The sequence below is a fragment of the Asparagus officinalis genome, chromosome 8 (assembly GCF_001876935.1).
Source record: "Asparagus officinalis chromosome 8, Aspof.V1, whole genome shotgun sequence".
NCBI classification, from domain to species: domain Eukaryota; kingdom Viridiplantae; phylum Streptophyta; class Magnoliopsida; order Asparagales; family Asparagaceae; genus Asparagus; species Asparagus officinalis.
In genome coordinates this window covers 46,466,044-46,481,617 of record NC_033801.1, presented here as the reverse complement: position 1 = coordinate 46,481,617, position 15,574 = coordinate 46,466,044, and positions in this window count along the sequence as shown.

The following is a 15,574-nucleotide window of genomic DNA, read 5'->3' as shown; positions in this document are numbered from 1 at the left end:
AATTTTCCACCTCAGTGAAGTTTTCCCAAAACTGAGCCGACATCAAAACAACCAAATATCGGTATCTACTCTCAAATCGCCTGCATCATAAATGACTGCCTACGTATCCCATTATCCAAGGAATCAAGCCTTTACGTAGTTCACCCAAATGGCCGTCAACGGCCTCAATAATCACGAATATGCAACAAGCTTCGACAATGATCAAATTTGTTGCTCAGAACCACCTTAGTGAGCATATCCGCAGGATTATCCTTCGTGTGGACTTTCACAATCTCCACATCGCCATCTTCAAGAACATCTCGAACGAAGTGATAACGAACGTCAATGTGCTTCGTCCTCGCATGAAAAATCTGATTCTTCACCAAATAGATAGCACTCATGTTATCACAATAAATAGTGACGGATCGCTGCGATATACCAAGTTCCTCCAAAAGTCCCCGAAGTCAAATAGCCTCCTTCACAGCCTCCGTAATCACCATATACTCTGCCTTCATCGTAGACAAAGCCACCGTAGACTGTAAGGTGCATCTCTAACACACCGGCGTACGGGTCAAAGTGAACACATACCCCGTCGTAGACCGACGCTTATCCAAATCCCTGGCATAATCCGAATCAACATAGCCAATACACAACTCAAAATCCATCTCATGGTGTCCCAATGATCCACTCCTAGATCGTGCATGTATCTTGAAACCATGCTCACCGCCTGTGACAAATCCGGCCTCGTACATACCATCGTATACATCAAGCTCCCAACCATGGTCGCATATGGAATTTTCAACATCAACTCTCGGTTTTTAACTGACTTTGGTGAAAGACCAGCTGAAAGCTTCAAATGGACTCTCAAAGGTACACCAACTGGCTTCGTATCTATGCTAACATGGAATCGCTGTAGAACTTTCTTCAAATAAGCTACATGTGTCAAACAAATTCTGTCATTCTTCTTGTCTCTGCCGATTTTCATCCCTAAAATGCGCTTTGCCTCACCCAAATCATTCATCTCAAACTCCTTTGAAAGCTGTGCCTTCAACTCATCTATAGCATATCTGGAAATAGAGGTAACCAACATGTCATCGACATAAAGTAATAAATAGATGTACGCATATTCTTTTAACTTGCAAAAATATACGTAAGGATCAAACTGGCTCCGAGTGTATGAATGACTAATCATAAAACCATCGAATCACATATACCACTGTCGAGGAGACTGCTTCAAATCGTATAACGATTTCTTCAATCTGCAAACTAATTTTTCTTTTCTTGCAACACAGAATTCCAATGACTGAGTCATATATATTTCTTCATCAAGATCACCATAATGAAATGCCATTTTCACATCAAAGTGATCTAACTCCAAACCATACTGTACCACTAAAGCTAACAAAATCCGAATCGAAGAGTGCTTCACCACCGAAGAGAAAACCTCATTATAGTCAATACCTTCCTCCTGTGCATAGCCCTTCACAACCAACCTAATTTTGAACCTTAATGGAGTGCCCTCAATGCCCTCCTTCTTTGTGTATACCCACTTGCAACCAATTGCCTTCCGTCCCTTTGGAAGCTCAACAATCTCCCACATATCATTCTTGTGAAGAGACTCCATCTCCTCCTACATAGCTACCTGCCACGAATCAGCCTTCGAACTCTGCTCGGCTCTCTGAATGTAGCAGACACCATCTCATTGATACTCTCTACCGGAAGTGTATACGTAACTGTGTCGGCATACCGTGTTGGCATCTGTATATCTCTCTGCTGTCTCCGAACCATAGTAGAATTCTGAACCTGAGCCGTCGGTCCCTGATCCTGCAGATCAGTACTCGTATCCTCTGTGTCACCGTCATGCTCACCTGACATCACCTCAGTCGGCACTCTAATGGATACTGTACCATTTGAACAATGTGGAGCTGCATCGATCTCCATCACCTGCGATATCTCCTCCGTCGGGTCGCTCTCCACTTGATGAGAGCTGGGAAGCTTCAAGATAGAAGCCTGATCGAACGTGACGTCCCTACTCAGCATAATCTTTCTATCAATTGGAACCCATAGCTTGTATCCCTGGACACCACGCTTGAATCCTACAAATATAGCCTTCCTAGCTCGAGGTTCTAATTTATCTGTTCTCACATGATAAAATGCAGGGCACCCAAATACCTTGAGCTGGTCATAGTTGTGTGCTGGCTCTCCCGACCACTTATCCATAGGGGTTTTCTCCTCAATCGCAGATGAAGGCAGCCTATTAATGAGATAACTCGTATATGTAAGTGCATCAGCCCAAAAGATCTTCTCCAAACCACTTTGTGACAATAATCATCGGACCTTCTCCAGTAAAGACCGATTCAGCCTCTCTGCCACTCCATTCTGCTACGATGTATGACTAACCATGAAGTGTCTCTCTATGCCCTCGTCTCGACATAGCTACAGAAAGGGGTCTGAAGTATATTCACCACCGTTGTCGGATCACAACGTCTTGATCTTTCTCTCAGCCTGCAGTACCAATCTCTTCTTCCACTCCATGAATATATCTAGGACTTCACTCTTCTTTGCCATGGTGTACACCAAACATTACCTAGAATAGTCATCAACGAACGTGATAAACCAATGTCGACCACCAAGTGATGCAGTCTTGGTAGGACCCTAAACGTCTGTATGCACGTAGTCCAGGATGCCCCTCGTCCTATGAATAGCAGTCCTGAACTTCACCTTCGTCTTTTTGCCAAGTACACAGTGCTCACAGAACTTCACTTTACCACTCTTGGCTCCCTTCAATAGCCCTTGCTTACACAAAGCCTACAGTGACTTCTCTCCTGTGTGCCCTAACCTGTAATGCCAAAGTCTGCTCATGTCCGCCTCTAAAATAGCCGAAGCAACCTAGCCAATCTCGAAGCTCCCCTTTAGATAATACTACCAGCCCTTATGTTTTGATGATGATTTATAACCACCATTATCGGTACTAATTCCTTGTTGAGTGATATTATACTTAATATGAATATCAAGCTCGTTAGTACCATAAATGGAGGATTGGATGGAATATGAGCTACAATGTCTATATCTAAAGGAGGTGGAGGCAAAGTGATGAAGCAATGTTTATCAAGAACACTTAACGCAATGAGAAGCTTCATCAACTCTAAAGTAATATCAAGACTCAAGAAATGTATTTCTATGTGAGAGATATTTGCTATTTTATTTTCTCTCTAGTACTTAAATGTAGGCAAGTAGTTGTAGATTTCATTTGAAGCTATTTGGGATATCACACACACTTGCATTGTTTCAAAACTCGTATTTTGGTAAAATGATGTTTTTCACAAATACGAGGACCTTTTTGTAAAATCTCTTTTCAAACAAGTTTGTCAAAATGTTTATAAACTATTCTCAAAGTTTTACATTTTTCTGAATTTATTTGATAATTTTTAACAAAGTTCAAAGTTGATATTTTCTGTGTGCATGTTTACGAGTCGACTCATGAACAATTTTGAGTCGACTCACAAACTACTGCGTAGTTGTCAATTGTTTCTGACGAGTCTGACTCACAACATCATGAGTCGACCCATCAGGTTTAGTCGACTCATGTCTGTCATAAGTCGACTCATAAACTGTGCTGGAAAATATGTTTTGTTTTTGCTAAGTCGACTCATGACTTCATGAGTCGACCCATGCATGATGAGTCGACTCATGAATTTTATGAGTCGACTCATAAGTTGATTTTTAGCCTATAACGGCTACTTATGAATCGACTCATGAACAATACCGAGTCGACACATAACATTGTAACGACTATTTTTGTACAGTTTCAGAAATCCTGTTTTTAGGGGATTTTGTCTGATTCTTTGGGGCTTTGGCTGCTGTTTTCTTTCCTCATAAATACCTAATACCCCAACCACTTCAGACTTAAGCCTTAATTGTAAAACTCTTGCTTTCAAGTTTATTGTTTTCAAAGAGCTTCAACTTTCGTCCTATTATTCACTGTTTCGTTTTCACATCCATAGCTTCAAGTGCAATCTCTCTTCTTGCCATAAGGCTATTGTAAAGAGAGAGTCTTTCCTGTGATTGCTACTATTGTGAGTGTGATCTCGTGAAGGTCAATTGTGTAGTTGTGAGATCTCGTGGAGATCGTTGTGTAGAAGAAGTTTCGACTTCCAAACCGGGTTGTGTAGTGGATTCTCCTCGAGAATGGAGAGTGGGGCCGTAGGTCAGCGGACTGAACCTCGTGAACACATCACTGTAGGCTGTCTAAAAATCACAATAGATAGCTTATCCCCCATCAAACACCGATGATGGAAGTTACAATCTGACGACTTCCAGAAGACTACAATTTGAAGCTTTCACGTAGATCGCTGAAGGTTACAATCTGACGACCTTCACGACAACTGATGGAAGCTCTACTTCAACAGCCTTCACAATCAACATCGGGAGTTACAATCTGACGACTCTCATATTCTCAAGGAGCCAAGACGAAGATTACAAGACAATGATCTTTGCAACGCTATGACAAAAAGAGATTACTTGGTGATAATCTCTGCAAGGCAAGACGCGGAGGTCCTCCCCGTGTTTCAACATCAAAACGCCAAGGTCGAACCCCGCGTCACAACATCAAAACGCCAAGGTCGAACCCCGCGTCACAACATCAAAACGCCAGGGTCGAACCCCGCGTTTCAACATCAAAACGCCAAGGTCGAACCCGGCGTCACAACATCAAAACGCCAGGGTCGAACCCCGCGTTTCAACATCAAAACGCCAAGGTCGAACCCCGCGTCACAACATCAAAACGCCAGGGTCGAACCCCGCGTTTCAACATCAAAACGCCAAGGTCGAACCCCGCGTCACAACATCAAAACGCCAGGGTCGAACCCCGCGTTTCAACATCAAAACGGCAAGGTCGAACCCCGCGTCACAACATCAAAACGCCAGGGTCGAACCCCGCGTTTCAACATCAAAACGCCAAGGTCGAACCCCGCGTCACAACATCAAAACGCCAGGGTCGAACCCCGCGTCACAACATCAAAACGCCAGGGTCGAACCCCGCGTCACAACATCAAAACACTTAGGAGAGATTTAAGGGGCGGTTTCACCCCCTTAATCCTCTATAAATAACTGAAGATCAATTCAGTTCAGGGGCTCCTTTTTCGGTTGAATTATCTGGGCTTGGATCGACCACTGGAGAGAGATTTTTGAGGAGATCGGCATCATCTTCCAACGAAGATCATCTTCAACTTCAGCAACAGCTTTTATCCTTGGCCTATTAACCGATCTTCGGTTCAAATCAACTCTTTTTCAAGAGTTCAAACTCGATCAGAGTTATCAACTCATCAAGAGTTTTAAACTTGCCACGCAAGTTCTCCACAACGTCAAATCGTGAGGAGAAGATATTGTTCCAGTGAATCAAGACGTGCGGATCGTCAACGGAGAGCAAACTCGACGCGAGCATTCGAGGGAGGCACTCCACCGCCACCGTGAAGAACCCAGTTTTAAACAAAGAGGAAGAACCAATTTCGTTCTCCTCTCTTTTGTAATCGAATTGTAATCGGAATCAAAGAAATACAAGTCAAATTTTCTTTATTCTCTTCTTTGCAAATTTTCTCTACAACAATGCAATAACGATTTCTAACCTTATCTCTTTTACTCTCGCTTTTTATTTGTGGTGTATTGCTTGTCATAATTTTTATTACACTATTATTGCCTCTAGACCTTAATCATACAACAATTGGTATCAGAGTTTGGTCTCTATATTAGTTTTTGGTCTAACCACCTTAGAGGAAATATCCTATGGAGGCTTCATTGAATATGCATATGCTTGAGGGACAATCCACCACTAGACCCCCACTTTTCACCAGTAGCAATTTTGCCTATTGGAAAGCTAGAATGAGGATCTACCTTCGTTGTATTGATCTTGACATCTTGGATATCATAGAAAAGAGTATGTAGAAAAGTCCAAGATTAGTGCCATGACCGATGGAGAAAGACACCAAGCTAATCTCAATGCAAAGGCCATGAATGCCTTTATTTATGGTCTTTCCCCAAATGAGTATAATAGGATCTCCGCGTGTCCAATAGCACATGAAATTTGGGTAAAATTATGTATTACACATGAAGGAACCCCCAAGTTAAGGAGTCCAAAATTAGTGGGCTTATGCATGACTATGAGTTATTTAAAATGCTTCCCGATGAATCCATTGATGTTATATTTTCTCACTTTACTAATATCATCAATGAATTGCATGGTCTTGAGAAGACATTGACTATCCACGAGATGAACAACAAGATCCTTCGCTCATTGACTCTGGCGTGGGAGCCCAAAGCTACGGCCATAGATGAGGCTAATGATCTTAATACTCTAGCTCTCGATGGCCTCATCGGTAAGCTTAAGGTTTATGAGAAGAAGCTTAAAGGAAAGGAGAAGGAGGAAGTACCCCCACGAGAAATTGAGGAGCCATCCCCAAAAATGAAGACCATAGCTCTTAAAGGAGCTAGTGATAACTGCTCATCTTCGAATAGTGAAGTTGATTTTTCTAGAGAAGTGTCTCACCTCTCTAGAAGAATATCAAGACTCATAAAAATGAATAAGAAGTTCAATCCCCGATCTAACAATAAATTTTCTTCGCGTGCAGGAAAATGTTTTGAATGCAACGAACCAGATTATATTGCCAAAGATTACCCTAAGCTCAAGGAGAAATATTTGAAATACAAGAAGAAGAAAGTCATGTATGCCGGATGGGAGGAATCCGAACCAAGCGATTCAGATATCAATGAAGAAGGAGCAAAGATTGCTATTCACGATCCCAACATTTGCTTTATGGCTTATGAAAAGGAGGTGATATCCGATACCGAAAGTGAATCCTTTTATATGCAATGTGATCTAGCAATCACATTAGAAAAGTTAAACATTGAGTTTAAAAGAATGACAAAAGAATACTCTTACTTCAAAAAAATTGCATACTTCTTGTGATTCCAAACTTGAGCAATTACAATCCTCACTTGCTCTAAAAGATGAATTGTTTGGGAATCTCTATTTTGAAAACAAACAATTGAGATCTAAAATAGAAAGACTTGAAATTAAAAGTGGTAGAATTAAACCTACTCATGCATATTCCAATCATCATCGCATTGAAAGAAATAGGTTTTATAGATCTTATGCTTCTACACACAAGAGAAATTTTGTGTGCACATATTGCATAAAACATGGTCATATCTCCACTCATTGTAGGATTAAAAATAACAATGATTATTATGGAATGACATGGGTACCCAAAGGTACCAAGAACAGTAACACCTAAGGACCCAAGATTTGGGTACCTAAAGCTTCAACGTCTTCGTCTTATGTAGGGAACATCACAAACACGACGTAGAGAGATGTGGTACATTGATAATGGTTGCTCACATCATATGACGGGTAACAAAGAGCTATTTGCAACTCTATCAAGAATTGAAGGAGGTAACGTCTCCTTTGGTGGCGGTGAGAAAGGTAAAATTATAGGTATTGAACATATTGGTAAGATACATTCTCCCGTAATAGAGGATGTTTATTTGGTTAGAGGCTTAAATTATAACCTTCTTAGTATTAGCTAATTAAGTGATAAAGGTTTTGATATTTTTTCAAACCGGATAAGTGCATTGTTAGATCAAATGAAAAAAATTATTTTTGTTGATAATAAAAAATCTAATGTGTACATTTTTGAGATGAATGAGCTAGTAGATCAAGATGTTAAATGCCTTACGGTAGTCGATGAGAATCCTTGGATATGGCATAAGAGGCTTGGTCACGACAACATGCAATTGATATCCAAGTTATCTAAAAATAATCTTGTAAAAGGGTTATCAAACTTATATTTTATTAAAGATACCGTTTGTGAAGATTGTGCTAAAGGTAAACAAACCAAGTCTACCTTCAAATCCATTAATGAGGTATCAACTTCTTGTGCTAAAGGTAAACAAACCAAGTCTACCTTCAAATCCATTAATGAGGTATCAACTTCTAAACCCTTATAATTATTACATCTTACAAACCAAGTCTACCTTCAAATCCATTAATGAGGTATCAACTTCTAAACCCTTATAATTATTACATCTTCATCTCTTTGGTCCTATGCATGTTACCTCACTAGGAGGTAAATACTATGTTTTTGTTATCATTGATGATTACTCCCGTTTTACATGAACAATCTTTCTTGGTAGTAAAGATGAATGTTTTAAAGATTTTTCATATTTTGTCAAAAGAATTAAAAATGAAAAAGAATTAAAAGTTATTAAAATTAGAAGTGATCGTGGTGGTGAATTTCAAAATAATTTTTTAATGATTTTTGTGCCCATCGTGGCATAACTCATGTATTTTTCGTTCTAAGAACACCACAATAAAATGGTGTTGTTGAACGAAAAAATCGCACCATACAAGAGATGACACGAACAATGATTAATAATTTTGATTTACCAAAATATTTTTGGGCGGAAGCCGTCAATACGGCTTGTCATGTTTTGAATCATGTTTTGATTAGACCAAAGCTTAAGAAAACTCCTTATGAACTATTTTATGACAAAACCCCTTTTATTGGATACTTTCATATTTTGGTTGTAAATGTTTTATCTTGAATACCAAAGATCACCATGATAAATTTGACTCAAAAATTGATGTTGGTATATTTTTAGGTTATGCACCTAGAAGTAAGGCTTATAGGGTCTTCAACAAACGAACTCTTATTGTTGAAGAATCTATAAACGTTACTTTTGATAAGACTAATATTGGTTTACAAGTTGGTTTACCTAGGAAAGATGATGATGATGATGTTGAGGGAGGATTGGAACTTTTGCAACTAAATAAAACATCCTCAATAGATGCACAAAAGGATGGAGAAAATAACAACATTCAAGAGCAAGAAGAACTCTCCAAAGCATGGAAATTTGTACTAAATCATCCAAATGAGCAAATAATAGGAAATCCTTCACAAGGGGTTCTAACTCGCTTAAAAGCTTTGAGTGAGTGTGGTAATGTTGCCTTCCTATCTCAAATAGAACCTAAAAAGACAAATGATGCTTTAAAAGATGAGTTTTGGGTTCTAGCAATGCATGATGAACTAAACAATTTTCAAAGAAATAATGTTTGGAAATTAGTTCATAGACCTAATAATGTTCATGTTATTGGAACTAAATAGGTTTTTAGAAACAAACTTGATGAACATGACATAGTCACGAGAAACAAAGCTCGTTTAGTTGCCCAAGGATACAATCAAGATGACGACATAGACTATGATGAAACATTTGTACCAGTTACAAGGTTAGAATCCATTAGAAGGTTTTTAGCCTTTGCTAGCTTTAAAGATTTTAAATTATTTCAAATAGATGTAAAAAATGCCTTTTTATATGGTTTTATAAAAGAGAAAGTATATGTCGAGCAACCCCCCCGGTTTTAAGGATCATTCATTTCCTAATCATGTTTAGCGGGTTTAAAAAGCTTTATATGGGTTAAAACAAACTCTAGAGCTTGGTATGCTCGCCTCTCTAGTTTTCTTCTTGAAAATAGCTTTTCTAAAGGAAAAATTTGATAATACACTTTTTATGAGAAAAAGGAAAAATAATTTTATTTTAGTTCAAATATATATTGATGATATCATATTTGGTGCCACTAACGAAACTTTATGCAAGGAATTTTCTAAAGTTATGCAAGATCATTTTGAGATGAGCATGATGGGAGAGCTCACTTTCTTTCTCGGGCTCCAAGTCAAGCAAACTAAGGATAGGATATTCGTTTCTCAAAGCAAGTATGCTTTCTTTCTCGGGCTCCAAGTCAAGCAAACTAAGGATAGGATATTCGTTTCTCAAAGCAAGTATGCTAAAGAATTGGTGAAGAAATTCAGATTGAAAAATTCTAAGCATGCACCAACTCCCCATGAGTACAAGTATCAAGCTTGATGCGGATGATAGTTGTGAGGATGTAGACAAAAAACTATACCGAGGTATGATAGGTAGTCTTCTTTACCTTACCGCTAGTAGACCCGATATCATGTTTAGTGTGTGTGCATGTGCACGTTTTCAAGCCTCTCCTAAAACGTCCCATTTAATTTCGATTAAAAGAATTATTAAATATGTCAATGATATAATTGATCTTGGTTTATTTTATCCAAAAGCACCTATTTTGATCTTTATGGTTTTTGTGATGTCGACTTTGCCGGATGTAAGGTAGATCGTAAGAGTACGAGTGGTACATGTCAATTTTTGAGTAACTCTCTTGTCTCTTGGGACTCCAAGAAACAAAATTAAGTTGTCTTGTCCACTACGAAAGCGGAATACATTACCGCCGGCTTATGTTGTGCCTAACTTTTATGGATGAAACAATGTTTAGTTGACTATGATTTGCATTTTCAAAATACAAATTTTTTTTGTGATAACACTAGTGCTATAAACATTTCAAAAAATTCCGTTTTGCACTCTAGAACCAAGCATATTGATGTGCGTCATCATTTCTTACGTGATCATGTAGAGAGGTAAGATGTATCCCTTGTTTATATTGACACTAAATCTCAATTAGCAAACATCTTTACCAAGCCTCTTAGTGAAGAAGATTTTTATCGCATAAGAAATCGTTTGGGTTTATGCTCTTTATAAAAAGTTTTGCTTGTTTGCTTGGTTAGTTGCATCTCATATGTATTTTTGCATAATTACTATTTCCTATACACCATTTTGATGGTGATAAAGGGGGAGAGAAATTTCCTCATTTGTGCACATAGTTAGGGGGAGCTCGTAGACAGGGGGAGATAATATCTATAAGCTATATTTATTCACTCCTATATAATGGTTGGTTGTCATCATCAAAAAGGGGGAGATTGTTAGCCCTTATGTTTTGATGATGATTTACAATCACCATTATCGGTACTAATTGCTTGTTGAGTGATATTGTAGTTAATATGAATATCAAGCTCGTTAGTACCATAAATAGAGGATTGGATAGAATATGAGCTACAACGTCTATATCTAAAGGAGGTGGAGGCAAAGTGATGAAGCAATGTTTATCAAGAACACTTAACGTAATGAGAAGCTTCATCAACTCTAAAACAATATCAAGACTCAAGAAATGTATTGTTATGTAAGAGATATTTGCTATTTTATTTTCTCTCTAGTACTTAAATGTAGGCAAGTAGTTGTAGATTTTATTTAAAGCTATTTGGGATATCACACACACTTGCACTGTTTCAAAACTCGTATTTTGGTAAAATAATGTTTTTCACAAATACGAGGACCGTTTTGTAAAATATCTTTTCAAACAAGTTTGTCACAATTTTTATAAACTATTCTCAAAGTTTTACATTTTTCTGAATTTATTTGATAATTTTTAACAAAGTTCAAAGTTGATATTTTCTCTGTGCATGTTTATGAGTCGACTCATGAACAGTTTTGAGTCAACTCACAAACTGCTATATAGTTGTCAATTGTTTCTGACGAGTCGACTCACAACATCATGAGTCGACCCATGTCTGTCATAAGTCAACTCATAAACTGTGCTGGAAAATATGTTTTGTTTCTGCTAAGTCGACTCATGACTTCATGAGTCGACCCATGCATGATGAGTCGACTCATGAATTTTATGAGTCGACCCATAAGTTGATTTTTAGCCTGTAACGTCTACTTATGAGTCGACTCATGAACAGTACAGAGTCGACTCATAACACTATAACAGCTATTTTTGTACAGTTTCAGAAATCCTATTTTTAGGGGATTTTGTCTGATTCTTTAGGGCTTTGGCTGATGTTTTCTTTCCTCATAAATACCCAACACCCCAACCACTTTAGACTTAAGCCTTAATTGCAAACCTCTTGTTTTTAAGTTTATTGTTTTCAAAGAGCTTCAACTTTCATCCTATTATTCATTGTTTCGTTTTCACATCCATAGCTTCAAGTGCAATCTCTCTTCTTGCCATAGGGCTATTGTAAAGAGAGAGTCTTTCCTGTGATTGCTACTGTTGTGAGTGTGATCTCGTAGAGGTCAATTGTGTGGTTGTGAGATCTCGTAGAGATCGTTGTGTAGAAGAAGTTCCGACTTCCAAACCGGGTTGTATAGTGGATTCTCTTCGAGAGTGAGGAGCGGGGACGTAGGTCAGCGGACCGAACCTCATGAACACATCACGCATCACGTGGATAACGATTCCTAACCTTATCTCTTTTACTCTTGCTTTTCATTTTATGGTGTATTGCTTGTCATAATTTTTATTACACTATTATTGCCTCTAGACCCTAATCACCCTCCTCTAGGGTCCAACAAATACAAGTTTCGGTTGCGGACTCCCTTTATCACCACTAAAGATCTCTTAGTAACCTTTGCTACAGCATCGTCAAAGATCATCTTAAATTCCTTCGCCTCCAAAGCTCCAACTGAGATAAGATTCTTCTTTAGTTGAGGAGCGAATCTCACATCTTTCAATTCACGGACTACTCCATCGCATCCGAATCCGTACGGTACCTATCTCACAAATACCACATGATTGATCATTTTCCATGACAACAACACCCCCATCGAGTCTCTCGAACGATGCAAACCAATCTCGCCTAGGGGTCACATGATAGGTAGCACCGGAATTAAGCATCCAATCTGATCCATCCAAATGGTTCACCTCCGGAGTAATCAGCAGAGAAAAGCTCGAATCGTCGGAATCATCGCCTTTCGCAACATTCACCTCATTGGCCTTCAGGCCCTTTTTCTTGCTATTCTCATTCTCTTTGATCTTTGGACAATTTCTTTTCTAATATCCATGTTCCTTGCAGAATGCACATTGGTTCTTTCCAAGCTAGTGACGACCTCTTGACTTTGACCTTCCTTTATTACCACCTTTTGGGTATGGGCTTCTACCTCTTGTTGACAAGACCTCGCCTGAAGTACTAGCACGGGAAGTCTCCTTGTCCTTCCTCCTCAAATCATAATTCGACAATGCATTAGTAACTTCACTATAGCTGGTAGAAGATCTCCCGTTCAACAAAGTGAGCACAAAGGTGTCATACTCCTCATCCGGTAAGGAGCCCAATAAGAGCACAAAGGTGTCATACTCCTCATCCGGTAAGGAGCCCAATAAGATAATAGCCTTGTACTCATCCGATATCTTCTCATCAACATTCGCCAAGTCCGACAACAACTTCGTATAGTTGTTCACATAAGCCGCATGTAAGGTTCCTCTGGACATCTGGAATCTGAATAATCTACGCAGCAAATGCAACCTGTTCTCAACACTCTTCGTAAGGTACTTATTATTGAGAATTTCTCGCATCTTCATTGCATACATCACCCCAATCACATCATACATCAGCTCCTGTTCCAAACAGGACCTGATCACCCCACAAGCATTCCTATTCATCTTTTCCCATATCGCATCTTCATATTTTGGTGATCTCTCGTAGACCATGATGGTCTCCTCCAAGTTCTGAGCATTGAGCGCATCATGTACGTTGCTCATCCACAAACCAAAGTTGATTTTACCGTCATACTTCACCATACTAATTTTGATGTTCTGAAAACCAACTTGAACTGTACTCACCATCGACTTGCTGCTTTCATCTTCTTCTCCCATTGCAAACTAACTCTAAATTGCAAAGAAAGATTCAAACTTTGAAAGGAATAAGAAATTACCCAGCTGAACACTAGATTGGATTCAAAATAGAGCTCCTAAACTACACGAGGAAAGCGAGATCTCCAACGGCAACTTCAAATCCTATCTCCACCGAAGCCTAGAACTCCAAGAACCAAGCTTCCACGACGAATCTTCCTCCACCTAAAGCCAAAATCTTAGATCTGAAATCTGGGCTCTGATACCACTTGTTACGCGCAGCAAAAATTTTGGCAGCACTTCGGCAGCACAACAAGAGAGTCAGGTCGCAATAGGAATTCCTGTTTCACAAAGAAAATAAGAACTTTAAGCAAAATATCTCAACAAAGTGGGTGTAAAACCCCGAAAATTTAAATATAGTGTGATATATAATTATAAATATGTTATATGGTGAAAATAATATATTTTTATATTTGAGTATGATAGGAATTGATTTGAGATCAATTTAATGTATATTTGTGAATATATGAGTGTAAATAAACAAAACATGCACAAAGGCCAAGAGCGAAAATCTGAGAATTTTGATCAGTTGAGAGTTTCTATATTTTTCACATTAATTCATTACGAATCTGGAAAGGTGTATAATACCAAAGTTGCAGGTCTCTTCAAGATCTTTCCAACAAATCTTAGATCACCTTATTCCGAGATCGTATGAAAAAGTTATAGCCAAAATACCGAAGAGAATGTTCCTAGTCAGACTGAATTTCCAGTTTCGGGTTTTGGGTTTTGGGTTTCGGGTTTGCTGCTATATATATACATGTTATATCACGAAAATCACCTCTTTTCTTCTGTTTTACAAACCCTAGCAGCCCCCCCTCTTCTCTCCCAAACCCTAGATCCGTTCTTGGTGATTTTTGAGGAGTCTCGAAGGATTTCAGCGGGATTTGGAGCGAGTAACATCTCGCCCAATCCTCTCCCATGTTTTTAAAAGTTTACAAACGTTTTTCATGAGTTTTATTGAGCCTAAGACTTATTTTCAAGTATAAATTAATGCTCTTATTAGGGTGAATGCTAGAAATCATGTGTTTCAGATTTGAAAACCTCACCAACGAGTTTTTGATAAAAACCCAGATCTAGAGTTTTATTTAAAGAATAAAAATATGAGTTTTATTTTGATTTAATGCTTTCTTTCATGTATAGGAGTTAAATATGAGTTTTAACCTACAAGAGAATCGTATCTCATGATAAATATGTTTTTCTCACTGTATCATAGTCTAGAATTGATAGCTATAAAGATGTAGATTAGTGTAATGGAAGGATGGATCGATTTAGCGAATTTAACTTGTGATATATGCAGATTTCAGCCCGTAAGTCGACTCACGACTCATCACGAGTCGACTCATCAGGTTGAGTCGACCCATGATTGTCATGAGTCGACTCACGAAGTCCAGTTGTGTTGTCTTTTTACTTCTGCTGAGTCGACTCGTCAGCATACGAGTCGACCCATGAGTCATGAGTCGACCCATGACTGTCATGAGTCGACTCACAAAGTCCTTTTCTGTTATCAAATGTGTTCTGTTGAGTCGACTCATATTTGAGCACGAGTCGACTCATCGCAGTATTTTTCTTTCTGTGTCGTTCGTGCTTCTGTTTAAATCATCTGCTGTATATATATACATAAGTATGTATGTATACAGTGTTTACATATTCAAGGGTACTATCTACCATGTTTGGACTTGAGGAGTGCCTGGTTTATTGAGTATTTATTTGCAGTGAATATGAATTCACCTATACATGTGAGATGACCTTTTGACACAAGTTTAGACATGTACATCGGAATGCGTGTAAGTATAGATTATGTATATCTGTCTGCATATACTTTTCACAGTTACACAGTCCTCGTGTTGGACTATAATCCATAGAAGTCCTCGTGTTGGACAAGCATTACCTTTTAGTCCTCGTGTTGGACACCCTCCCCACTTAGTCCTCGTGTTGGACATGCATTGCTATTAAATCCTCGTGTTGGATATGCATTATCATCCGGTCCATGCGTTGGACAACGGT